This window comes from Passer montanus, unplaced genomic scaffold (genome assembly GCF_014805655.1).
Source record: "Passer montanus isolate IOZ18808 unplaced genomic scaffold, ASM1480565v1 scaffold10, whole genome shotgun sequence".
NCBI classification, from domain to species: Eukaryota; Metazoa; Chordata; class Aves; order Passeriformes; family Passeridae; genus Passer; species Passer montanus.
In genome coordinates, this window is record NW_024356505.1 from 26,276,134 (window position 1) to 26,302,987 (window position 26,854).

The 26,854-nt window shown below is 39.2% G+C and overlaps 1 protein-coding gene across 1 annotated transcript in view; it reads right to left on the reverse strand.

Moving 5' to 3' along the window:
• DNAJC1 (DnaJ heat shock protein family (Hsp40) member C1) overlaps positions 1 to 26,854 on the reverse strand; it is a 165,183-nt gene that overhangs the window by 109,840 nt on the left and 28,489 nt on the right. The window lies entirely within an intron of this gene.

Consider the following 26,854-nt stretch of genomic DNA (forward strand, 5'->3'; position numbering starts at 1 on the left):
TTTCTAAAGTCAGATCATTTTGCAGATGCGGTTTAGCGTTTAGCCACGCGGTCAGGCGAATGGAATGGAGACGGGGAGAAGATGACATCCAGTGTGGCAGCGGGAAAAGAAGGACAGTGGGGACAGGACCACCTTATAGCAACCCTGGCCACTGAAAGATTTGTAGGGAGTATGCTGTTCGTGTACACCAGCTGGTACCTTAGGTCAGACGTAAGTCAAACTAATGAGAAAGAAAGGGAAAGGAAGCAAAAGCAACAGAGCTAAAAACAGAAAGCTATTGCAGTGAATCAGACATGAGAGAATATTATTTAGGAAATAGCCCATTTGTGCCTGGTCTGGGCAGCTCAGTTGTCTCTTTTAGCTACATTGCACTTTTTTTTTTTTCTTCATGTTACATCATTAGTGCCTAAACCCAATAGTGCCTACTGAGCATGCCATACCTTTGATGCTGTTTTCCAAACTCAAAAACTGCCTGAAGCCACATTACCATCGTACAAGATGTGGTAATACACTCAGATCATTTTCATATGAGCCACATCCTTAGGAGCCATATCCTAATACTGTAAAGCCAACATATGAAATCCCTGATCATTATAAATGGTCTTTTCCCAGCATAAATATATAATGTTTTGTTGCATGACAATAGTCTGTCATTAAAATTTAATATGTATTTTTCTAAGAAGAACATCAACATGGGGAAGGACTCTCAGGGAGAAGTTTTGGAGGCACAATAATTAAAAGACAGAAAAAAATCAGTTATTAGAAGGCTAATGGAATATTTTTAAACAATGTATTCTTGACACCTTTCAAAATTGTCTGTGGCTAAAATTGCAAGTGGGTGACTACCAGTGTTAATTTTGTTATTACTATTCCAAGAATGACATGCTGGTAATCTATTCACACATGGAGATGCTCAGCATATGCAAGCTGAAAACCCCTAGACAACTTTGAGAATTATGTAACGCTATTTTAAAAGTTTTATTCAGGGAATGTTTTTCTAGTGGCCCAGAGTGGGAGCTCTCAATGTATGGACAACATACAGAGAGGGGCAGATGTAAAGATGCTGTTTGGATGAATATAATTTCCATCATTCATTTCCAGTAAGAATGCTGGAAATTAAGGACTCTCAGGACTACATTACATTCTAAAGACATTTGTGTTAAACCACCCAAAAAAAGCAAAACAAGAGACATGATTTTAAAGTATTGAAGGTTTCATGCAGTTTTCAAACTATTTTTAATCTCTTCTGCAGTGACTATCAAAGATTGATGGAGCTTACTCATAATAGGATTTTTTCTAATTATGTTTGACACATTAAGTGTTGCTTAGCAGTGTATTATTACTTGTATTCAATGAAGCAATTAGCATTTATTTTTCATTTCAAGTAAATTTTCCTAAAAGTGTTTTGTAATATTTTTTCAAAATTAATTCACCACCAGGGGGCAAAGAACTATTTCTCCGGAGGGAACGTTTTTATATTGGTTTTATAGATGTGTGACCCTTTCAAGGTCCTTTTCTACTTCACAATAATTGCGGATGTGATTAAAACCAAAAAGTGCGCAGAGCTAAAAATACATCAGAGGGACATCTTTAGCATTTTTGCCGACTTTGGCTGCTCTAAGGTTAAGATGATTGTTGGGAGAGAGGCAAGCTGGAAGAGCAGAAGAGGTGTTACAAGATGGCTGTGGGCGAGCGCTGCTCCGCGCCTCTGCCAGGAACAGCGCTGCTGTGGCCTGTGCAGAAAGCAACCACAGCCATCGAGGCATTAAACCAGGCAACAAACAACTCAGCCTTGTAAACAGCATCATAACACGTACCACAGAGTCATAGAATCACTCTGTTTCAGCTGATTTGAATTCCCTGCTCAGTTCTGTCAGTGCTGTTTTGTTTCTGCTTGGTCCCTATATTTGTTGCTTTGCTCAACTCATCAGAGTTGAGCTGATGTTAGGAATACTTAAAAATAGAATTTGATTTTGCAAATTAAAAAAAAAAAACCCAACATTTTAAATCACCTGGAAATTTTGTGTGAAGATCATACAATTCCATTTGTCAGTACATAACACTCATTTCCCATTTATTAATGTGGTAGGTATGTATGTTAGTGACATTTGCTAAAGCATCCTCCCAAAAAAGGAGCTAGCACCATGAAATACTGGAGAAAAGAAAGAGAATCAGGTAAATCCAAAACCAAAACCACCATAGAATAAACTAATATGACCATGCATAGAGAGACTGTGCAACCAGCGGCACAACATGCCAACAGTGTAACAGAAGAGCCTGTTACAGCAAACACATGTAGGAATTAATCATGGACAGCATTTGGTTTGTGGGATATATTTTCAATAAAATGATTTAGTCCATTTGGAGAGGAAACTGAAAGCTGTGATGGATGAACATAGAATACACTATTTACTCAAAACTGCTGTTTCCTTACCATAGGGGGTTTTTAGGTGGTAGATTGCTGTCCTGTTCAAAATTGAGAATAATACTTTGAAATTTGCTCAGGATATTCAAAATATTTTCTTCATAAAATGAAGTTAAATTTTAAGTTAAGATAGTTTTCGCACTTCAGAATTGCATTAACAAAGTAGTCATACTCTGATTACACAGTGCAAAACCAGCAGAACTAACTAAATATAGGAAGACCATTAATATGATGCATGTGTACAAATGTCTTTCTAAGAAAAAGCCTATTAAAATTCTTCAAATTCCCCTTCAAATTTAACAGTGAACTCAATTGTGACTGGAAAAAAAATCCGTTGAATTCTCATCCACAAAATTCCAGTAAATACAGATACAGAAAAGTAATTCCTAAGAAGACCGATCTGAATTGAATAATCACAGCTACACAGCAGAAAAAGTACATTGGTAGAAACCAATATATAGAAATGAGGTTTGATTATTCCATGGTTATATTTACCAAAGGGCAGTTTTGAAATCCTGCCCACAGCTACAAATGCAAACACATATCTGCTAAAATAAGGCATTATAATGTCTGATGTAGCTTTTCTTGCATTTGTATCATGTCAAGTAAAGATATATTTACTTCATGATTCACTTGCTTTTATTAAATTAAAAGTTCAGTGTTAAACATGTCACAGCATCTTGCTGCTGGTGGATTATATTTGTGATTTCTTCAAATTACATAAATAGCCAAAATCCCTCCTCTGCCTGCACAGTTGTGATTTCCATTTGCTCTCAAGGAATATATTTCAGAAAATAGAGCCAGTCGTATTACTGTTATTACAAAACATTATTTTCAGAAAAACAAATTACTGTCCAAAGCACTTTCTTTGCCAAAATTCTGCAATGTAATTTCTCACAAGATCCCATTAGCCAGTACAATCTCTCTAGTAAGTAGTCTTTAACAGAGTTTTAACTGCTCTCAACCACATGGGGATTTTGTTGTCTTTGTTGTGACTAGATTTTGCTGTGGTATGAGCTTTACTCACTACATCACAGACTAAAACAATAGAAAAGTAAAAATAAAGATTTCTCATACCAAGAACCTGTCATTGAAGATAAAAGGTGCCCTAAACAGGGAGAACTCAGATGGTCCAGATCTGATGAGAAGGGGCTCATTTCTGGAGCTCTCTTGAAGCACACATTTTTAGATAAAGCAGGACTGCTGTTAGTAGTAATTTACAATCTCCTTAAACATTTTTTTCTTTAAATTTTTTACTTTTAAATTCTAAAACCTAAATAATTGAGCTTCTCTTGCTGTTTACTTTTTTTTTCAGAATCACTGCAGTCATGTAGAAATATTTCATGTTCTGTCTGTGCCCTTTAATCACTTTTTCTTCTTCCTCTATTTGCATTCTCTCTCATCTCCCCTGTATCTACTGTATTGTGCTAGCAAATAAATATTAAATACATTGTACTCATTTAGGTCTTAACTAGGCATTCAACTCACATAACAAATACTTCTGTGGGCAAATATTAGACAAGGAATATGTAATATAGAGTGTTATTTAGCAAAATATATTTAACGAATTCTATCAAGTGAGAGGTATAAATATTGACTTCTCCTCCATGTGGCATGTACAGGAAGAAATCACTTAGTGGATGCTCTTGGTACATACTCCTGGTCACTGGTAGGATGAGGAGGTGGCTTGCAGAGCACAGAGTAGGAATGTACACAGTGGCATTACCTGGATCCACTTTTAGGTAAGTAGTACTAATGAGTTATACTTCAGCACAAAGTATAAAAAAGTTGCAAGACAAAAAAAACCCTATTTAGCAGCTTGCCAATAGTCTGGCAATCCTCCCAACATCAAAACTATCTATAAAAACTGGGAAAAGCAGCCACCGTTAATAGCTGTGCTAATGGAAGTGGTTAGTTAAATTACAGATCCACTAATTTGTTTCCCTTGTGTTGCAGAGGCCAAACAAATACTCTCTCCTTTCTTGACCCATAATGTAATCTTCAAAACTCTCTTCTATCCTGCAAATAAAAAGGAATTTGATGTCCCTTGCATGCCTGTAGGATATCCTTGAATATAAATATTAATGTCAAAGAACAGCCCACTTGTCCTTATTCCACTTATCCCTGATTTGCTTTTATAGTCAAATTATATTTTTCATCTTTTCTTTTGTTGCAAAATATTTTTTAAAACAGTAAACAAACACCAGGCTAGCAGAATTTTAATCAGTGCTACATCCAAGTGCTGTTACCTCTGTCTACAGGCCAGCCAAGGGCTCCATTATATCACTTAAGCACCATTTAAGCTGGGTTTATTCTTGCAGCACGTTAGAGGAAAGGGCAGAAGGAATTCTCCCTGCAGGACCAACTTGCATCACATGTCAGTGACAGATCATTTATGCCACCAGGCATCAGTGACTGCAGCCCTATGGAGCCCAGGGCTGGAGATGGTCAGTGCAAAGCCAGGAGGGTCCCAGCTGACAGCCGTGCCTGTGCACACTCTGTGCAGGCACAGCAAACCAAACACATGGCAGGTGAAGCCATAAACTGAGCTGCTGTGCTGGGGCTGATGGTACCTGGCCGTCATACAAGATGCAGAACTTTTATGCTGGGTGCTCCGTGTTGCAAGGGATGTCTGTCAGTCCTGGCTAAGGCAAGGCATGGCACCTGCCCTGTCCTGCTGCTTTGTACAGCCTTCTCTCTCCCACTCCCATCCACGCCAGCCTCTCTGTGTTCCTGTGCTGCTGCTCCAGCATCTGTGCCAGCCTCAGCCTTGACTATGGACAAAGGACCTGAGCTTATCTGTCCTCCACTGGCACACACACCTGCAGAGTGACACCCAGAGCTGGGCCCCTCTTGCTCACTCCTGTGATGTGCCAACAGCCACTCCTGCTGACTTTTCCAGGAGAAAAAAAACTGATTTAGACCATGCAGCTTGGGAACAATTACTAGGTAACTTTCCAAAGGCTAGTCATAATGGATGAGTTCTAGCCAAAAGTCATACATTCCAACTTTCCCAACTTTCCTTTAACAAGTTACCTTTCTCTTTAAAGAATGTTGGGGCAAACTCAACCTATTCTGTCAGCAGATCCAGCTGGGAATGGATCAAGTACTCTGGACATCAAAAACAAGCCAAAACAGGTCAGTGGAGCAGGAGATGCATCTGTGACCCTCTGCCCTCTGAAGACCTGACAGGCAATGAAGAGCCCTCTGGATGCTGTAGCTCCTGGCAGGAAAAGGAAGAAACCCATCCTTGTATTTTTCTGAAATTTAACATTGAAGAATGCAGTACATTGAAACTCAAAAGGTAAAAAATAATTAGGTTTTCTATTAAAAAATATTAACTGTGGGGGTTTCTCATCTCTGTTTTGATTTTGAATAATTTTCACTTGCCCCTTTGGGTACATATGTGGTTGTTAGTTTTGTTTGGTTTCCCAGGAGTATTAAAAAATGTCACCCAGGCCTTTCTGCAATTACAAGCAAGCGAACTTGCCACAGCTGTGTACTGTGTTCAGGCCCAGTAGCAAGCTCTGTCCCCACTCTCCACACTGCTTTTCCTGTTCCCACTGGGCACAGGACTAAAATTCACCAAAATTACAGTACCTCCATAACTACAGTACATCCTGCCGTGCCAAAATCCCATCATCTCTGCAGTCATTTTAAAGTATAAAAATATTGAAAACAAAACCAATCCAGAAAGAGGCACAAGTGCAGCAATAGGTCCCTCCTGAGTGGAATTTCTGTGTGTCTTTATAGAGAATGTTAAATACTGTTGTAATCAGAAACCTACTGCTGTTGTTGCTCCATGGCTCACTATTGAAGATAACAGCCTGTTAATTTACATTAAAAACATGTTTGTCTTATGGAAAAGAATATTCAGTGAACATTAACAATAGCATGTACAGAACAACACCATCTACAGACAGACCATATCCTCCATATTAAGGAAAGTACAAAATAGCAGTGGCAGTCAAGCTGTAAAATGTTGGTCATTATGCTCTCCTAGCTATCATTTAATTATGCCTCAGTTATTGTGGGGTTGATTCTTCCACTCTTACCCATATTTTTGAAGACTGTCTCCTGAAACTGCACCCCACTCCAGAAAACCTTGGATACACCATCAATCTACATGCCTGTTAATAGAGTGATCTCAGCCTAAAAGGAAAGGAATCAGACTGGTCAGCTTCAATGTCTAAATTGCCTTTAGCCATCAGCTCTCTCAGCCAGAGAGCTGTAATTACCATGAAACACCCAGGGAGGCACTTACCATTGTTGCTTTCTTTTTGTACTAGTCTGTTACATTTGGAGTTATGACAGATTATACTACAGTTACCATAAAGTAGTATTTCCCAAGTGAAAAGACTCTTCACAAACTATTGTCTTTCTTTCTGTTTCCATTTTTGCCAGTAGGAGACAAAAACATTTGTTAGAAGGAGAAAGAAGCAGCATAAAGATTTATTTTGGAAAGCAGATTTTGTAGCTGAGGAATAAGCAAATTGGATCTTACTGTTTTCTGGTTACATTTTGCCTTTTCACAGTAAGTAAAACAAAATGGTGGTTTCTCAGCTATTGTGATTTTAGAAATACAGTATTTAATTAAATCTTTTTATAGCAATGTTTTTTACCTGCACTCTTTGTGTTTCTTGTAGATCTGAGGCTTGCCAAGTTTCACTCAATTAGAAAGAGATCAGTCATTCCAGAACTGAAAGCAGTTTTCTGGAATGTCTCCATAAAAAACAACATTGAATAACTTAACTGGATGTAAGAACTTTTAAATAGTAAGGCATTACAAGCCAATTTTTAATCTTGGTCTTTTATAAATATACCATTTCATTCCTTCCTCATTTAACTTCAGAGACAGTCTTATGTACATAACACCTCTGAACATTAAATAACACTCACAGTAAAAGGCACTTAAAAAGAATTTTGGTCTGAATTAGCTTTTCCTACACTCAGTCAGTGCTGAGCACCTGATGGAGTAAAACCTAAGGATCTTTCCCCAGCATTAGTTTCTCTTAAGTTATGATAATGATTTATGGTACCTCCGAGTCCTGATTTGGAGGTCATAGTGAGTAAAGGATATCTTAGAGAAACCAGTAAAACTGCACTATGTACCTAACTTTTCAGAAAAACCCTAGAGAACTAAGCAAAGCAGGACAATTTTTTTTTTCTATTCCTGAGAAGATTAAAAAGTGTCCTAAAACATCCTGGGGCTCAGATGCACCAGATTAGACCAATAGCCTATGTACAGGTGAGAAAGAGCAAGACAGCTGTTACACAGCACTAAATAAATGAAGAGTTTTCTTCAGTTACAGAAAGGTAAAGCTGCAGAGGGATCAGTTTCCTCTAAGAAATCAAAAAGGAGATGTGTGATGCTTTATATTTGTTAAACTGTAAATCCATAAAGAGATGCAATTGTGAAACAAAACTGAAGGCTCTATAGAGAAGTCCACAAAATACAGTCAGAGTAGATTTGCAAGAAGTCACATACAAAACTGCACAAGGCTTGAAATAAAATATATAGACCCAAGAAGCCTCTGGGCAAATCCATTATATTTAATTTTCTTTTGTATCATAAAACAATTCTGCAAAAGTCTGTGGACAACAGCTGAAGAGAGACAAAGAAGAGCTAGAAAGAATAAATTGTAGCAGAAATTTTGCAAGAGCAAAGACTGGATTATCACTTTGGGTACGAAAGGACTGCACGTGATTTACATTTGGACACGATACATAAGTATACTATATTTGAAGTCCCAGAAATAATTTTGAAATGAAATTCTAATTATATAGAATACAAACAAGCAAAACTCATCTCATAGGAGTTGTGTTGTGGGGAATGTGAACTGCAAGCCTAGGAAAGACAAAATTTAGAAAATCTAATACTTGCAGTGGCTTCAAAAATGAAACACTCTACCTTTTTTAGGACTGGAAATGTCAGATACTAGATGATAATGCAAATTATGAAGAAAAACACAAGTCCAGAAAGCAAAAACATAAAGTGAAAACAGAACATAATGAAATAGAGAAGTAACACAGGAGAGGTAGCTTATCTGTACCCTTTTCTTTGAGATGTGGTTGAATGTCACTCATACCCAAGCAGAGTTAGGCAGATATTTATGTCTTGGTGCAAGAGCCACAGTATCAAAGGTATGCCAGACAGCTCTGTCCTGGGAGCCTGTAGCTCGGGAACAGCTGATCTCCCTTCCATCCAAGAGAGAATGCTGACACTGCTTGGGAAGGTATTTAGGATGAGTGTGAAGCATAAACTCTAAAAGATGCCTGTCTGTCAATAAAGGCTACCATCTCTTTTTGCCCCCCTGACCGAAATAACTGTGAGGTTGATTTCACTGAGAAATGAAGAATGGAGAAAGATTTGGAAGGTATACTACCAGATATATGAAAACCATCTCACCTGGCAAGGAGGACCAAGACCCTGACAGGAAGAAACTTTCTGGAGTTTTAAGAGCATTCAGCAAATCCAAGTGGAAAATCCTTCGCTTGTAGACATAACATAGGTATGACAATCAGGGCAATTTCAAACAAGCTGGTCAAAACATCCTGTCCTATAAATCATCATCACACATCAGCACACTTGCTGCACGTGCATGCTGAAATGTTCACTGTTGTTTATCAGGGTATCACCAACCAGAATAAACAGGTAAGCTGTAATCCAGAGAGCCATTGCCTCCTGCTGACTAAAGGCAAGCTCAGCACTCGGAGACCGTGGCACTGAAACCAGCTTAGGTGTAGTAGAGAAATGGGAGGATAGGCCATGGAAGAATAACCACAGTGCAACATTGTCTTACCTGCTGAATGACTGCAGTCCTGAAAGAAACTTCTGTGAACAAATACTCCTCTAACTGCCAAATCAAGGAACTGTCTAACAAGAACTGTAGAGATGAACGAGCTCCAGGGCACTAAGACTGATTCTTGCAGTGGATATTGAAGGCATAGGAGACAGCCTCTGGATATTCAGCAAGCTGATTTGGTGGGCATCTTTAAAAGACATAATTTATCATTATGTATCAAAGAAAGACCTATACATTAATGACAGACCGAGGGGACATGGTCTGCACAAGGAACAAGTCAATTTTAAGTCCATACAAAATCCCTCTGACCATGTTAGGGTGGAGGAGTAAAGTGATAACAAAGCTCTCTCATCATTAAAATGAGTGAGACACTTTCAGTGTGCTCTTCTGTCTCAAAGAACACTGAGGAAGCAGAACTTTGAAAAGGACAGGTCAGCGTTTAAAAACCTGTGATCTTTGCTTTGTGCTTTTGCTTGTGGAGTTGGAACTTTCTCCAGAAATATCTAATAAAACATTGGAAAGCCTTAATGCCTTCCAGGGAAGATAAGGAACAGATTACAACCAAAAGGACAGATCAGTGTTTAAAAAACCTGTGATCTTTGCTTTGTGCTATTGCGTATGGAGTTGGGACTTTCTCCAGAAATATCTAACAAAGCATTGGAAAGCCTTAATGCCTTCCAGGGAAGATAAGGAACAGATTACAACTTTGATTGAGTCTTCTGATTTCTCTTCTGCAGTGCAAACAAAGTTATAAGGTAAAGGTAAATGCTGTTGAATCAATGGCCAAGTCTCATAATAATATAAAGGAAAACCTCAAGACACAAACAGAAGCTGTTTGAAGAAAGAGTCAGTATCCAGGACCTATCTATGAATGACCCTGGAAGGAGCTGAGTACCATTGTGGATCTCAAAAATGTGAGAGGAACAGCTCTTCTGGAGGGTCTCATAGCTGCTGTTCCAACCAGGGGGTCTCAGAAGACATGGCCTGGGCCAAAGGTGAGGGGCCAACCTTTGTAGACCTACACCTGACCAAAACTACATCTTGGGGGCCAGCAGTCTCTTTGTCAAAAGCTTTCTTCTTCTTTCTGGTTGTAGAAACATGAACCAGTCCAGGAGCTGTCAGCCAGTTCATTCTCCAGGCTGTTTGACTTTGTAGAACCTTTGGATTTGCTCATTAAGTGTTCTCAGAGATAGCACCAGTGATCCCCACATGGTCTGAACCCAACTTCAAACATCTTGCCAGGGATGTGCATTTCCCTACAGCATTTAAGACAACAGCAGCCATCAGAATTGGGAAAACAGGTTCTCCAGGGAAAAGTCCAGCAATCTAAGCCACACAAAAGAAGCAGGCAACAGCTGATGAAATTTTGGCCAAAAATAAGCTGAAAATTGCCTAAAGTTTATATCTACATGTATTTATATTTATATAGAATTAAATCATCCATACTTCAAATTATTTATGTACTGATTCTGCCTACATATATATTCATCTATGTGTGTATGTATCCATTCTATAGAGAAGCTATTTTTATAAATAATTCTATTTGTACAGAACTTTGACAAGGATCTGGGGTCTTGATCCAAATCAGATGGACTACTAAGATGGGGCCACAAAATCCTTGGACACTGAATGCCTGGAATGAGGACAGGGCTGCCTGTATTTGTGCATCTGCCACCAGGATCATTTTGCTTCCTCATCAGTGCATGACAGTACAGAGACATAGATAGATAGGTACTTAAAAGAGAAAGCCAAGTTCACAGCAAATTGACAAAAACATGGATGCAATAGGATCATAAAAATACTCGTAAAGTATGCCCAAGAGAAAGAAAGACCACAACCTGGTGCTGGAGACCAAAATGCTGAACACAGCCTGTTCACATTGTAATCCTCATTAGAAAATTTTATCAAAATTGTTAGTTCCTTATAAATATCAGTAAGTATATTTAAGCAACCACGAGACAGCATGTTATATCTATACAATAGCAAACAGAGGCTCAAAAGGCATAGAGATAGTGCTTGTGACACACAGACTGCAGTAGGGTGAGAGATATCCACAGATTCTGATGGAAAAGAAGGAGGAAAATTAATGAGATCCTAAATTTACAAATTCCAAAGCAGAAGAGACTGTCAATAAACCAGAGGATGATCAGCTAATATGAGGAGATGATTATGCACAGAACACACAAAGTGAAGCCCTGTGGGTGCTCACTCCACAAGCATTCAAGTGCAGAGTGCTTAAGATGGAGACCAAACTGGCATGGACCGAGCCCTGCTGAAATACACTTTCTTCTTTTAGAGGGGCAAAATGTTTGGATGGCTGGCACTTTACAGCTTTCAACCTCCTGCTTTCAAACCATAAGTTAGGGTCACTAGTCACCAGATGCCTGACAGAATGGGGGTATTTCTCTCACCCTTGCAGATTTGTCCCCCTCTCTGTGATGGCTTAGCCTTCACTAAGAACTAAATTCTTCTCTATTTCACTAGCATTTACGAATATGGGTTAAGTTGCAAAATTTAATACACCAAATAGATGAAAATGTCAGTGTTCACTTTCATATTTCTTTTTTCTTAACTGTAAAATAGGGATAGTAAATTTAACAATACAGCTCATATTATTCATTAGGCTTCATTAAGATTTCCACAGATTGTATTTTTTAGCTACTGAGTGTTATTATTTTTATCTCTCTCCCTCTGATAAGGGATTTAGAAGGTTTTTCAGCATATTTCTTATCAAATTGGCCTTTTTTTTCTTAAACTCAGACATCCAGGAACTAGTTCTTGAAAGCTCTGTATAATATCTGGGTTGATAAAGCATCTTGAGACTCCTCTAGGACAGTTCCAAGTGTTTTATGCATGCACTACAATTAACGTTCTTTGGTTTAAATTACAATAAAATCCCAAATCCTACCCCCTCAGCTGAGAACTGCAAATACATTTGTGCAGATAATCTGGAGGGGACTGCAATTTATGAGTCTAAATTCACATTCACTAGAAGCTGTATGTAAGGAACATTGTTAATGTTGTGAAAGCAAATATTTGAAAGTTAAGTATCAGAATTAGAACCATTTCCAGAATAACTTACTTCCCATTGACTTAACATTAATGTCTAGATACAAAAGTAGGAGTTTTGCACTAGTCACTTAGAAGTTACTTTACAGGGCTTATTACAGGGCTGAATATTACAGTACCCTCATGTATTAGCACAGATTTTTCGGTTCTTTGTGAACACTTCTGCTTAATTCAATACACACACACCCCCCTATCAATGCCATGACAAGCCCACTGTATGCCCTATAGATGCCTTTTCTCAAATAATTGGGTTTATTATTTTCATGCCAAAATGAACAGATTTATGGAATTTATGCAGTGGAGTTTCCTTTTGTACACAATAATATTCTAGACTATGTGGACAATTTTAGGGCTTTAAATCACCAGAAGAACAACTAACAACTCTTTATGACACCACAAAATGACTGTATTGTGCTCTGGCTGTAAAAAGCTGATGTGAAAATTACAGCTGAGGTTTTACCTTGGTCGGGGTTTTTTCTTTTCATTTGTGTTTTCAGGCTAGTCTGAGATGGATTTTCACCATGACATAACAAGCAGTGACAGCGGTTGAACAGAACTTTTCTTTACAATGAAAGTTTATATCTTTCAGTTTTGGCTAATTTTGAGCTCAAGGAAATTCCTTAGCAAAATAAAAATCACAATATTTTTTTTATTAAAACAAGTAAAAAATATTATATATAAACATTTTATTAAATATTTTGAACTCCTTTTTTCCTGCTTTCTTTGCAAATTTTGATCTAGTAAAAGCCTTTCATAAAGGAAGCCCTACCAGGCTACATGGGTAAAATATTTTCCCTACTTACTGGTTACTCTCAGCACTATCAGGCTGCATTACCACTTACAGCTTCTCTTCCCCTGCTGTTTTTCAACCCTAAAATTTTCCCATTATAGAGCACCCAGCAATGCTCTATGAACCACTCATATTCCAAATTAGGCTCTACTTCACATGCTTTAGCAGCTCTTAAATGATATACAGATGCCAGCTTGACCTTCTGCCCACCCTGTGCATGTGGGAGCACTGGGTGGATGGATTCTAAAAAAAATCACAAGGCCCTACAGTGCAGAGAACCTGACCCACCCTTCCTCCCCAGCCCAGGCACGAGGACCCTGAGCTAGCTCCTTGTATGCTGTCTTGGCATCCTGCTAAAGGCACAAGGAAAGGGGCAGTAAACATTCAACAAATGGCTGTAAAAACATGACCCAAGATGAAAGTTGCAATATAACATTCAAATCTATATGCCATTTATACTATTTTCTTTTATTTTCTCTCTCTCTCTCTCTCTTTTTTTTTTTTTTTTTGGCAGAGGGAGGGTGGAGAGAAATCCATTTGCCCCCATCTGGGTTGCTGAGTAAAACCACCTTTCTTGAATTTAGATTTTTTTTTCAAAATGCTATTTTCCATCCCTAAATTTATAGGGCAAACTAGATACTTCATTTAGATGAGCAGCTTTTGGGCATGAATGACAACAACTGTTCATATGGATTTTTATTATGCAGATTAAATACTCTCTAATTACACATAGTGGAATACTTCATAACAGTCTGCTGTGTTATGTCAATAATCCATTAAGATATGAATAGATGCTTGGTAAAACTTCTGCTGAAAGCAAATGAGCGTTTATAATCTTATTGGAGAAAGCACAACAATCCTATTGACAAGAGCCCGATGGGATTGCAGGGACACAGTCTCATGAGCTGCACTTGAAATCCAGAGAAAGGTCCTGTGATGCTGACAAAATGTAAATACTGAAGAAAGCACAGAACTTCAAAATTAAACTTCTTTTTTTTCCTAGATTGTTTTCTCATGTAAGTAGGAGCAGCTCCACTAAGCCCTGGGATGCTTCTCTCTTTTCCATAAACAAAAAAAGTTTAGACCTAATTTTCAGTATTTTCTGCCTTCATCACATAGTTAACCATACAGTGGTAACTTTGGAGATTCCCTCAGTTCAGAACTAGAACAAGGACAGTTTGAGTCAGGAGATGATTCTGGAAGAGATCAGAAGGTATCAAAAGGTACCCGTGCTCTCTTCCATGGTTTCACAGAATCATAGAATGTCCTGAGTTGGAAGTGACCCCTAAGGATCACTTGTTCATCTCTTAGCCCTGCACAGGACACCTCAAGAGTCACACCATGTTCCTGAGAGCATTGTCCCAACACTTCTGGAACTCTGTCAGGCTTGGTGCTGTGACCACTGCCATGGGGAGCTGTTCCACTGCCCAGACACTCACAGGATGAAGAACTATTTCCTAATATCCAACCTAATCCTCCCCTGGCCCAACTTCATGCTGCTCCCTCAGGTCTTGTCACAGGTCAGCAGAGAGAAGAGATCAGCATTTGCCCTTCTGCTTCTCCTCTGTGCCTGCTCTTGCCACCTCTCTGACACTGGGTCAAGCAGTCAGGGAAACTGGTTAAAAAGGGCCAGGAAGACTAAATCAGAGAGGATGGATGATATTCAAAAATCATGATGATCAGAAACAGACATTTTAGAATACTGATCTGAATCCTAAACACAACGAGGTACAAAACAAAGAAATCAAATAGAAGGTTATTTGTAGTTTGTATTGACCCAAAACCAGCAAGGGGTATTAACATAAAACCACTAAAACTCATCAGCTGCTAATATAACTATCCTGCAATATCCTTTGCAAACTGAGTATGCTGCATCTGCTTATAGCTCCAGTGTGACTACAACACAGGTGTGTCTTCCCTCCATGCCACAAAGTGTTCTCCTTTCTGTCCAGAATCTTATGTGGTTGTCACTGGAACATGTAGGCATGCATTTTCCAACAAATACATGCAGGGGAAGTTGTACTTTTGCAACATTAATTGCTCTGAAGAGGTAGCAAGAAAAAGCAGCATGTCCAATCTGTGTCAGCAGTGACTGGTGCAAGAGGAAGGAACCACTTGGCTCAGGGCAGAGGGACACAGTGGCTGGTAGACCTGGAACCAGGCAGACAAGAAACCTGAGGGCAGAAAGTCAAGACAAAATGGAGAATGGGAGACAGGAGAAACTGGATTTAGAGACTAGCTGGTTTTATCCTGTGGGGAACATACTGGTATTTGATGAAGAGCTACGTGAAGAGGAATGGCTAAGTGCAATGTGGTTTTTCAGTGGTATCACTAATTAAGGCCATCAGAAAAAACTAATGAAGTGAGATTTGCAGTCACAAGTAATGCATTTCATGAAATCAAATTATGATGGTTTGGAGAATAAGGGGTTGGATAGACAGACACTTCTTCAGGTCTTAAATAGTCAACATTAGGTACAAGTGCTAAGATTTACTGGCCATGGGAGTTGAAACAGATATAGGTCATAGAAGACTGGAGTTATTTGTGAAACTTCCTAATTTTAGGGAGCTTGCTTTTTCAACCTCAGAAAAGTTATCATTATTTCTGTGTTATATACCTGTAATTCCTGTGAGCCCCAGAACAGACCAGTGCGAATGCTTAGAGGATTCCCCAACATTTCGAAGGAGCACATTTGGGATAGTTCTTGAAAAAGACCCTTTTTTTTCTTTGATAAAGTGATTCAGTATATTATGCAAAAATAAAAGGGAGAAGGAGATTATTTGTCTTTTGATCCATCATTTATTGGATGCCTTACACACAGCTTGTAATAGATGTCAATTGTATTTTATTAGTTGGAAACACACAGCAGTTGGGTGGATCTTTTCGCTGGCATCAAGGTAGGTTACATTTCTGCTCTTACCTAATTTTCCTTTATTGCTGTGCTCTAGTTTACCAGGATAAAGTTTGTTACTCTCCAATCCTGTGTTAGATTAAATAGGATGCATTTTAGGTTGTTTAATTTCACAGTATTCCTCTCCTTAGCTCAGTATTGTAGGTTTGTTACTCATTTTGAATAAAGCAGCCTCCAGATGAAACAAAGCTTATTTACAATCTATTAGCAATAAAAGCATACACAAACAAAAAAAGCCCCACAGGTTGCTTTTATTTGTCTTTTGATTTCCAAGTCTTTGGAGCGTACATGAACATGGCTTGTAGCATTGTTCTGCAGGCAGGGACTTACTTCAAATTTAATTAAAGTTGGAATTCCCGCTGTAATCATATGAATTTAAGAGTTGGGGTGGTAAAAAAAATTACTAAATATTTTCTGACTCTCAGCTGAATTGTGAGTTATCAACACTGAACTGCAGAGCTGCATGATTCACTGTGAAATTGATTTTATCACATGGTTCCACAATGCATCCTATGGGGGTTTTTTTTCATATTTCCCCATGCATTTTTAATGTGTTGCCTGATCTTTGGGTACAAATTCCTTTCCCTTCAGCAAATTCTGACTTTCTAAACACCTGAGCAGTTTCAAACATCTGATATTTAATTTTCATCAGTCTTCTAGGGAAATATTTTTGCCTCTCACGTGTGGGTATCTTTCTGCTAAAATGATATACTTCTGAAGTACACTATTCAATCTCAAAGCATGAGGAGTTGAAGGGCTAAAAGTTAGATCTCTGTCATTATAGACAGAAGTAGATATAATCTTACAGAATTCAGTTCTCGCTTCTGTCAATGGCAAGACAGTAACAGGTATTCACCATTTAAATGTTTACACTTTCATTAGGAGAAGAACCATAAAAAACTATTTTAGAACTGGTTTGTCTTCAAGTTCTGCTACTTGAATTCTCTCACAGGCTTTAAATGCATTTCTTTAGGCACATTCATTCTGTTGGCATCAGTGTAATTCCATGCTGTAAGATACGTAAATACTTTGCAGAATCATGGCCCTACAAACATGGCCCTGTAGGTGAAGAATCCCAGAGCATCTTAACTCTAATGTAGCTAAGATTTTCCTTTCAAAAAGAAGTGACTGTGTTTCCAGATATATGTATGTGTGTGCATGTGTACAGATATATATATAAAGGTCATAAGACAAATCAGCTTTTATTGTTTCTTATTTGGAAGGATCTATATGCACACATGACTAGCTGAATTTTACAGAGGTTCTATTGTCCAACCATACAGTGGCCAAAACACAACTATTTTTTAATGATCAGGATAACCACACTCCCTATTTACTTGGGTAATTGGCTAAATGGCATAATTCAGCTTCATATTTTAAAAAATGAGGGGTCTATATTAAATAATTTGAGATAAATCATGGACTGCTTGAAGGACTGTAAACAATTAATAATGATAAATAGGCTGCAATTTGTTGAAATAGATGCAAAGAGGTATCTGGGGAGATACTGAAGACGTTGGTGTTGAAACAAATTTACTATGTTCTAAATGTTCTAAAAGGGGCAGTTGATTAAATGAGTAAATGATATATCTTTACATTTCAATGTAAGTGAAGATGGGGGAAAGAACCATAGTAATTGAAAGAACGTAGCAGCATGAGGTTACTTCAGCTGAAATGTAAGATAATAATATGAGAAAGATTAATTACAATCATAATTATCTTCTGCTCACACAGTTATCTTCCTATATAGCTATTGTTTAAAATAGATTCAAGAACTTGAGGCACTGCTGGCTTCAGGAGCCTGATACACAGGCTGTTAAAATTAAAGGGAGCCTTTCCCTTAATGTCGGTAACTTTGGATCCAACCTTACAAAAACTTCTGGATTTAGGATGGAGTTAATGTGAAGAGTAATAGAAAGCAAAATATGTCAAGGAATATGATAAGGTGATAGTATAAAGATAAGGTGACCAAATAATGACAAAATCTCCCTGTAGTGGCACAATAACACTACAATTATAATTAAGTCACATCAGTATTTGTGGGCACAGGTTAGGGTAAAATGCTTCAGGTAACCTTACACGGTGTAATTTTCTTCTTCCATCAGAGCATGAGTGCACACAGTGACAGTTCTGGGATTATTACTTAACATGTAAACTTCAGAAAAATAAGTAATTTTTTCCATACATTTTTCTTTATTTTGGAGGACAGAGCTATAGGAAGTCAAACAGCTGAAGAAAGGTCTGTGTTAAAATACAAATAAAATACAAATGTATTAAATTTAATTTTCAAATAATATAATTTTCCTGAGTCCAGTGTGCTGAGCATAATAAATGAACAAGCATGCAGTACTTTGTGCATAAGCAAAAATAAATCAGTGCAAAGTCCCTGCAATTCATCTGGTCAAGAAGACTTATTAGACAAGGTCAAATTATATGAAAATCAATCTTGGTAGACTGAATCTGATTTGCATTAGTAGATAAATGTTTACCATAATTCCAAATCAAGAACAAGACTGTACAGTAATTCCTCCATCCACGCTCATGGTCCCTCATACCTAGGGATGCACTGTCACACAGGCTGTGCTTGTGCTGGGCTCAGCCAAGGGGAGCTGTGCAGAAATGCAGCTCTAAGCAGAGACATGGAAACCATTTTTGTCTGACTTTGGGGACAAACTCCTGTCCTGAGTGAAATTTAACCTATTTTTTAATCAACTAAAAAGAAGTCTAACAAAATTTATTGTTTTCCTCTGTCCTCTCTTGTATCTCCAACAGTAAGAAAATCTGCCCTCCAGTCCTTCTGACTTGACCAGAGGAGGAATTTCACTTGATCTCCCATTTCAGAGAACTCTACTAGACATGGTCTTCAGTCTGCAGGTGGTTTGTCACCTTGCAACAGACTCATCTTCCTCAGTTATATGGGCTGTACTCAGCTGCGCCTATGAGTCTAGTCTGAAAAATATTCAGAAAGAAGTTCAGAAAATGCCAAACTGATCTATTTTTTTAATCCAAAACTATTTGCCAATTTCAGCTCACATTTGCAAATAACTTTGGTTGTCCTCAAATTTCTTTTGGTGGCAAAGTAAATAACTGAAAATCCTAAATCCCAATCTTAGTTCTAAACATATATTTATTCCCTCACCCTCCCTTCAGTCCTGGTCTAGGTAAAGGCCAAAACAGCTTGCAGTGCAGCTCTAGTATAACACCAAGATATCACTTCCTAAACTGCTCTATGTTATGCTGCAGCAAAAGGCTGAGCACCCTGTTTCAAGTGTTAAATTGCAGTGCACAGAAGGTAGAGGGCTGGTGAGGGATACCCACATGAGGGAACACTTAGGTAATTTTTAAGATGCCTTCAGCACCCAAAGCAGCCATATCCCAGGTCCAGAATAAAACTACCACAACTGAAGTGCAACTGGAGTAAGATTTATTACCTCTTTACCCTTTCTAGTAAGTTTCTACACATTAGGATTTATTCTGTTTTTTTCCTATAGTAGTTTTACACTAATGTGACTCTACTGGTGGGAAACAGAGTTGCTGCAGATTTCACCTGGCATCAGACCTCTCTGAACAACGCTTTGCCAACAGCTGTAAGACAGTCCTGGGTCACAGGCAGGCATCCACCCTCCTGAGTTGTAAGCTCAACCTGTCACGTGAGGTTAGCACTAGGAGAGGCTGCACACTTGCTCTCAGGGAAGCCAGCAGGGCTGGAGGATGCTCATCACCCTGGGAGGATGAGGGCTGCTGGAAGCACCCCTGCTGAACGTCCACCTCTCAAATCCTGTCTGGATTCAGCAGTAACAGCTGTACTGAATTTTGTGTCCTAAACTTTTATTAATTAAAAGGCTTTAAAATCTGAATATGACTCTGTATTTCTCAAGTTCAAATAAGAAGGCTTTTCACATTCGGGCCAAACTCTGTTGCAAGCTGTCTGGCTGTGACACAAACCATGGACCTACGCCAGTGAAATGTGGTGTGTGTTGTGCTACAGTCTGAGCTGTCTTCTTGGGAGGCTGGGAAAGCCTGGAACAGCTGTGTCATTTTAATTTGCTTACGATTTCCAGAGTTTTCCTAGCACCATAGCTACTTTCTGCTCTATCAAATACATGATAAATTATTAGAAACTACTTTTAAAATTAAGCAAAAGATGTAATGGATGCTGGTAAACTGGTGCCAGAGAGCCCAGCCCACTGCAGGAGCACAGATGTTGACCTTCCTTGCTACCTTTACCCTTTTTTCTCCTCTTCTCTCCCCCTCTTTACTCTTTTCTTCTCTGTGCTAATGAAAAGTTGACTTGCTAGTCAAACTCAGCCCGCTGTATTGCTCACCTCCCAGGCAAAACTCCACAGCCCTGCCATGGGGTCATGCACTAATCAGAGCCACCTCCTCATGATCTGGGGAGAACTTCTCCACCTCCATCTGTGACTGACACTCCACAGGATCCTGTTAGATTACAGTTTTGTAATTAATGGAACTAGAAATTACTTCCAAAAAGACAGTTCTCACCTACAACCTGCAAAGTACGCCCTCCAGATTAAGAGCCTTCTTTGTTAGAGGCTTCTTTGTCCAAGACCTTTCCCAAAGCAGAAGAATCAATCCATTGCACCTGTAACAACAGGCACCTTGTGAAAAAATAAGAGGTCTGGCATGGGAGCTAAAGAATATGTGACATCTATGCTGTTCTGCTAACAGTGTCTGTTCCTCCTCTTCTCCATGCAACAGGAGAGAGTTGGGATGGGCAGAGCTAGAGGAGAAAAGTGGAAAAAAGCCATTGGCAGCAATTAAAATAGTGGTCCCAGCCATCTCTGCTTAGTGCAGTCATCCAGCCCACATCCACGGTGCTCAGTCACTGCAGCTGTGCTCAGGCTTAGGCGTGCTGAGCCAAAGGACAAAGATCAGGTGCCTGCAAACTGGCACCTCAAGCTGTCTTTGCTCTCCCTGGTTGTATCCACATCCCCTGGTTTTGGAGTCAATTTTTGCAGTAGCTGTGAGGGGCAGAGCCTGGAACTGTGTGGTTGTGTCTAGGTTGTGATTCTCTACAGCTGACATCTTCACCAGGGTTGTAAGGAACTCTTGCCTCCAAGATGAGGGGCATGGCTTTGGGCTGAGAAAAGCCACCTTTACAAAGGCACCTTTCTTTTCCAAAGGTGGGAGTGGGAAACTTGTCTGCCAGTGTTCGTTGTTGCTGTGGGATGAGCATTTTGCATGTAAATCACCCTCTCTTTTTGTACCCTTTTGTCAGTAATATTGTTGCTGTTACTGTTATTGTGGCTGTTTCTTATTTCATTGCTTAGGTCATTGTTTCGAAAATTTTTTCTCATCTCAACTCATTACCTGTGCCTTTTGTCTCTCTCACCAGCATGGGGAGGGAGCAGCTTATGGTTTTCTTTTTAGTGGGAGTACTTAGCTGGGGACTACCATTCCTAATCTATGGCACCATGCTATGTTATGGCAGGAGCAAATTATCAGTCAATACACTTTTGTATGGCCCTGGTACTCACAACATTTTGAAAGCATTGCTGAAACTCTTCTGGATTGATTGGAGAAGGCAGAACTCTGCCAGGTGTCTCCTTAAACAGGAAACAAGCAGGAGGTGGGATACAGCTTAACATCTGATCTCCAGTAAATCCTTACAGCAGGGAACACACACCTTGCACTACAAGAGGACAGTTTTGAGTCCTGAGCAACTTAGGAGGCCAATTTATAGTTTTTATCTTATATTTCCACTGACCAGACAACCTTTAAGGACCATATCTGTCATGATAATGAGATATTATGGGTTTGTTCACATAGAACATTTATCCTATACAAAACTTCCAGACAGTGGCAGAGACTTACATCTCCTCTGCTCTCCAGATTCTTCCTGGGCAGCCAACACAGCTCCCAGAGACAAGCTCTGGAGAAGAGAGGGAGGGAAAACCCCAGAAGAGGTAAGGCTCCAGCCAGAGGATGTAGCAGCGAGATGCTGAGGGCAGGGCAGGGATGGTGGGTGGGTTATTGAGTGTGGATGTACCCACACTGGGCTGATCCAGGCCCTGGGGAGATGGAGCTGGGCTGTGAAAACTGAACTCTGCTCTGGGATCCTATTCAAAACAATTTCTTGACCAAAGACCCCTTGGGATCTCTCTGCCCTGGGGCTGGACTGCCAGCCAGGACACAGGCACCACGTCAGTGACAAGTGAGCTGCCACTGCAACTCTGTATTTCAAGTATTGTTCTTTCAGGTCCTCAGTTCCTTCACAAAATATTGAAATAAAGAAGTCTTGAGAGGATCCTGTACTTTACCATGACTGTCTCCTTAAAATTAAATTCTGAGGCAGTTCTTTAACTAATCCATCCAGATAGAAGCAGATCAAAACTCCCAAGAGTGCCAATGCCCACCTCTGGCCTCACTCCTCTGCCACTGCTTTCCAGTTAATTTATGTGAGAGGAAAGGCCCTTGGGAACTGGCCTTTAATACCGCAGCTGTAATCTTCTCTGAGGCCAGGAAAGGATCCTGCTTAGGGATTTGATGTCTGCAGAGCTGTGTGGTAGTCCTGTCTGGTGTTATATTGTCTCTATATTTTTTAATTGCTTTATATTTTCTTTCTCTTATAATTAAAAAAAAAAAAACTTTTTAAAATAAAGACTATAATGTACATATACATAATTTGCCTAACTAAGAAATCAATACAAATTAACAGATAAAATTTCTGATGCATATTAGAAAAATAAAGAGGGTAATTAATTTGCTTTAAAGTAGAAGACAGAAGAGTTAGTGACAAATTAGAATTGATGATTTCCTCTTGTTGAGGTATCAGAGCAAAGGAAGAAATCAGAATTCTCCCCAGACTTCAACATTTGAGAGACTGCAATTTCCTTGCTGAAAAATTTGCTGTTCAGCCCCACTGCTTCCACTCTGAAACACAGTGAATGAACCCACCATTATGTGTTTAAGAGAGAAATACTTTATCTTTTTTCCTTTTCAGCTAATCAAGATCATTCTGGTTGAAAACCCACTTACCCCTCTAACAGTAAAAGTTCTGTTCAGATGTCTTGAGCTTCTGCCATCTCCTCCAGATTTTCTGCATGGCTTGAGTGGTGGGCTGTATATTCAAACCATGTACAACAATATTTCTTACAGATGTCAAACATATGCAGTAGGAAAATGAACAGTATGGCAGACTTAGTGACTGTGTAAAATTGACTTTTATGTTAAAGGAAGTCCCTTTTACAGTGAATAGAAAGAACTGGTAAAGGACTTGGAGCCACAGAAAAAAACAGAGCTCCTTGCTGTCACATTTCTGCCGTGTTCAGGGATCAGGACTGTCTGTGCACTGTCTTTGAAAAGAATCATAACAGCATAAAAGAAATACATTATTCCAACAGCAATTTCTTATTACAAAAAAAATACTCTTATGAAGCTGATTTTTGGTTAACCACACGGGTCAAGTACATAAGTAGCTTTTTTCCTTAGGTCTTGTCTTATTAAATGCCAAAATGTCTTTTTGGTTGCTCCCTTTGACCACAAGCAAGGGCTTCTCAGTTTCCTTGCTTTAGTGATAAACAGAATCTCCGAATATTCTGCGTTGGAGGGGACCCACAAGGATCCTCAAGTCCAACTCTTCAATGAAAGGCCCATGCATGGACCAAATCCACAGCCTTGGCATTATTAGCACCAGGCTCTGATCAGCTGAGCTCCTTCCAGGGTTGGGAGTGGCCACATTTCCTCACATTCTGATGAGATGAGAGAAAGCCTGGAAGCAGTTGCCTGGGGAGGCAGGTCATGCTTTTACCTCTGATGGCTCTGAAGTTCACAGCCTCACATCCTTCTTGAGACACAGATACCTGACCTTGCACAGGCGCTTCCCTGGAGTTTCATGCTGGTTGGAACTCCAAAGAAAAAGACTGAGTTAAGGTATCTCAGTTCTTCTGTCTTTGAACCTTGTGTGTGGTTCAGCTTGTGCTGGTCAATCAGCCTAATCCTCAGTTTTCCAGAATTTATCATGAATTATGCTCACCTCTTTATAAGGGCCTCATTATCACTCTGATTTTAGCCCTTTGTCACCTTGTAATTATAATAAGGCCTGTATTACAGTTTGCTACTACATCTCCAAACTGAACACAACTTGCACACTGTACAACTGAATTTCCTTGCAAATTCCTGGACCGTTTTTTAAAATAGTTGATTCAAAGAAGAACAGAAACATAACTTTTGCAACATAATATCATTTATATGCATGCGTGTGTTACTTGACCCTATTGCATGTCTTTTGTGTGCTAATGTGCAGACTGTACCTCAGTCATGGTCTTATTCTTACACAAGAGCAAACGAACAGTTAAGTGCTACATATTTGTGTGTTTCTCTAATAAGGGATTACCTACCGAATATTACTGAGCCCTATTTCATTCATACTGACTCATAATTGATATCCCACTGCCTGTTTGTACTGAATTCTTGTCTGCTGGTGATTGATTTTAGAAGATTCCACCTGAAAATGTGGCATTTTCCATGGCAGAGCAGGCAGAAAGCCAGTGCTGCTGGCATCCACACTTCTGCCCTAAGATCTCTTTCCTCCTTCAGCCAAGGACCAGGAACAAAACCTTCCTTGCAAGACCCTACACAATCACACCTAATCAAGATGACACAACTCCCAGGCACGGATTATGGAATACATACAGAGAACTCTCAAGTCACTTCATAGCGATTACATGAGTTATGCAAATACAGGAGAAAATGATAAATTTATCAACATATTTGAAAAAAAATGGAGCCGTTCTCATGAGTGTGATGAAAAGGCCAGATCAAAGCAGCAGCCCATGAGGCAGAGCTGGCTGCCAGCACTGTGTCAGCTGGCATATTACCTCCCCAAGCACCTCCACATGCCCAAACACTTACTCTGTAAACTGTCAGCCCACCTGTGTTGGAGGAGAACCCTGCTCTGATGGACCTCCAGAGATCAGCTTACAGAGGTGCCCCAAAGCTGACATTTGGCTCACAGCACTGAAAAGGCTAAGCCAGCCTAGGCTGGATTTTTATAAATGACTGGCTTGCTTTCTACACCTCTTTGTCACCTCCAAATCAAGAATTACTATAATCTTTAAAGATTATTTGTTATTAGTGCAGCCAGAACCCCTGTTTAGAGACCAAGACCACCTGGCACAAACACAGAACAAAAGACAGTCCCCACTCCAAAAGCTTACATGTTAAGCATGTTCCCTGGAAACAGTCTTCCAATTGGATGAATATCAACAAGCTGACTTGTGTTTCACTATAAATCCTACTCTCCAACAAAAAGAAAAAGGGACCCATAAATGATCTATATTTTGCTATCTGTCAGTGGTAGAATTCTGCAACCAATGCAGCTGACAGCAGTCAGACCTGATGCAAGGTTGTTGTACTTATGGAAGAACTAGAAAATACTAAAAATGCAAAACCTGGCCAACATTCTTTGCATATTTATGCTCTTCAGATCTTTATTTCTCTGAGGTGGCAAGGGACATATGGTGAATCAATGTAAAATTTAGCTCTTTATGTGCAAACCATTCTTTTTTTATTTCTTTTTGCCAATTTAGTTGTAGCAGCATATTTTACATAGTTACAGCTGATAGCAAGTGAGTCAGCTTGATCTGGTGCTTGTAAATCTAACAGAATCTCACTGACAGTTGTATATTTTACCCTAGCATTATCCTTGGGCAAATAAAGGTTAAGTATTTTATTCTTCCCAGTCTCTTTACTCTCTCCCCTGATCCCATCCCTACTCTACTAGCTACTGTAGTTTACAGTGAGCTGCTTCTCCCTCCTTTTCTCTACTTAATACTGATGTCCTGTTTTATGGAGTCTTCTTTCTCAGTTTCTCTCTCTGTGTGGGGTGCCCTTCCCACTCTTCTTAAAAATGTGAGAATTGTTAGTCTGTAACTAAATTGACAGTGATGCTCTCATAACTTGCTATCAGTATTAAATATACCTTTGTATTCTGGATTCTAATGAGATAATGGATAAACAAGGTATCTACATTATTTTATCTCAGGGCTCAGGCTTCTCTGAAGTTTTCATTTCCTAACGATTGTTCTTTCACTACCCTCCAAAGAGAAAGCTATTACTCTGGGACTATGACATTATCTGCCCATCAATAGACTATATGAGTCCAGCACCAATAATGGGGACTATGGTGATAGTGTTAAGTTAAAATAAGTCTGAGTAAGACTGTTAGCTTTCAAGTACATGTCTAGCTTTGTATTTTTGTATGAATTTGTTTCCATTCTTCAGCTATATACTGACACCTCCCATTGCAAATGCTCCACATTCTACTTTCTCCAAAAACAATGCTAAGATTTATGAAAAGTTCTTAAATTTGATTGTTGATAAAAGTTTTAAAGCACGGTAATTGTTCAAATAGAAAATCATCAACTTTGAAGGAAGTTTTCTCTGATTTTAAGTAATATGTCTTAAGTTTCTGTGTTTTAGCTGAAACTCAGCAACATCTCAAGTTCTAAAGGTGCAAAAAATTGACCCCATATCCAAATGAACATCAGTTATTTGTATTCCTTATGGAGTAATTCACAGTTGATACAGTAATCCAGTTATCATGATTAGGGAGGTGGTACTGAAAAGCTCCTCAGCTGTGGCTCTGGCCATGCAATTGTGTACAGAACATATGTGCTCCAGGGAGTACCCTTAAAGAGCTGACACTGACCTAGCAGGTCTTCTCCATAGCCTAAGCCAATGGAACAAGTATTTCTATCATCCTAACCAGGAAAATAAGTAATATATTCAAGACAGGAAAGACTTGTATTTTCTCAATATTAAATTTAATGTATGTATCTACACTTTCAGCTTCCAACATGCCAATCTGTACTGGCAACTGAAAACAGCGT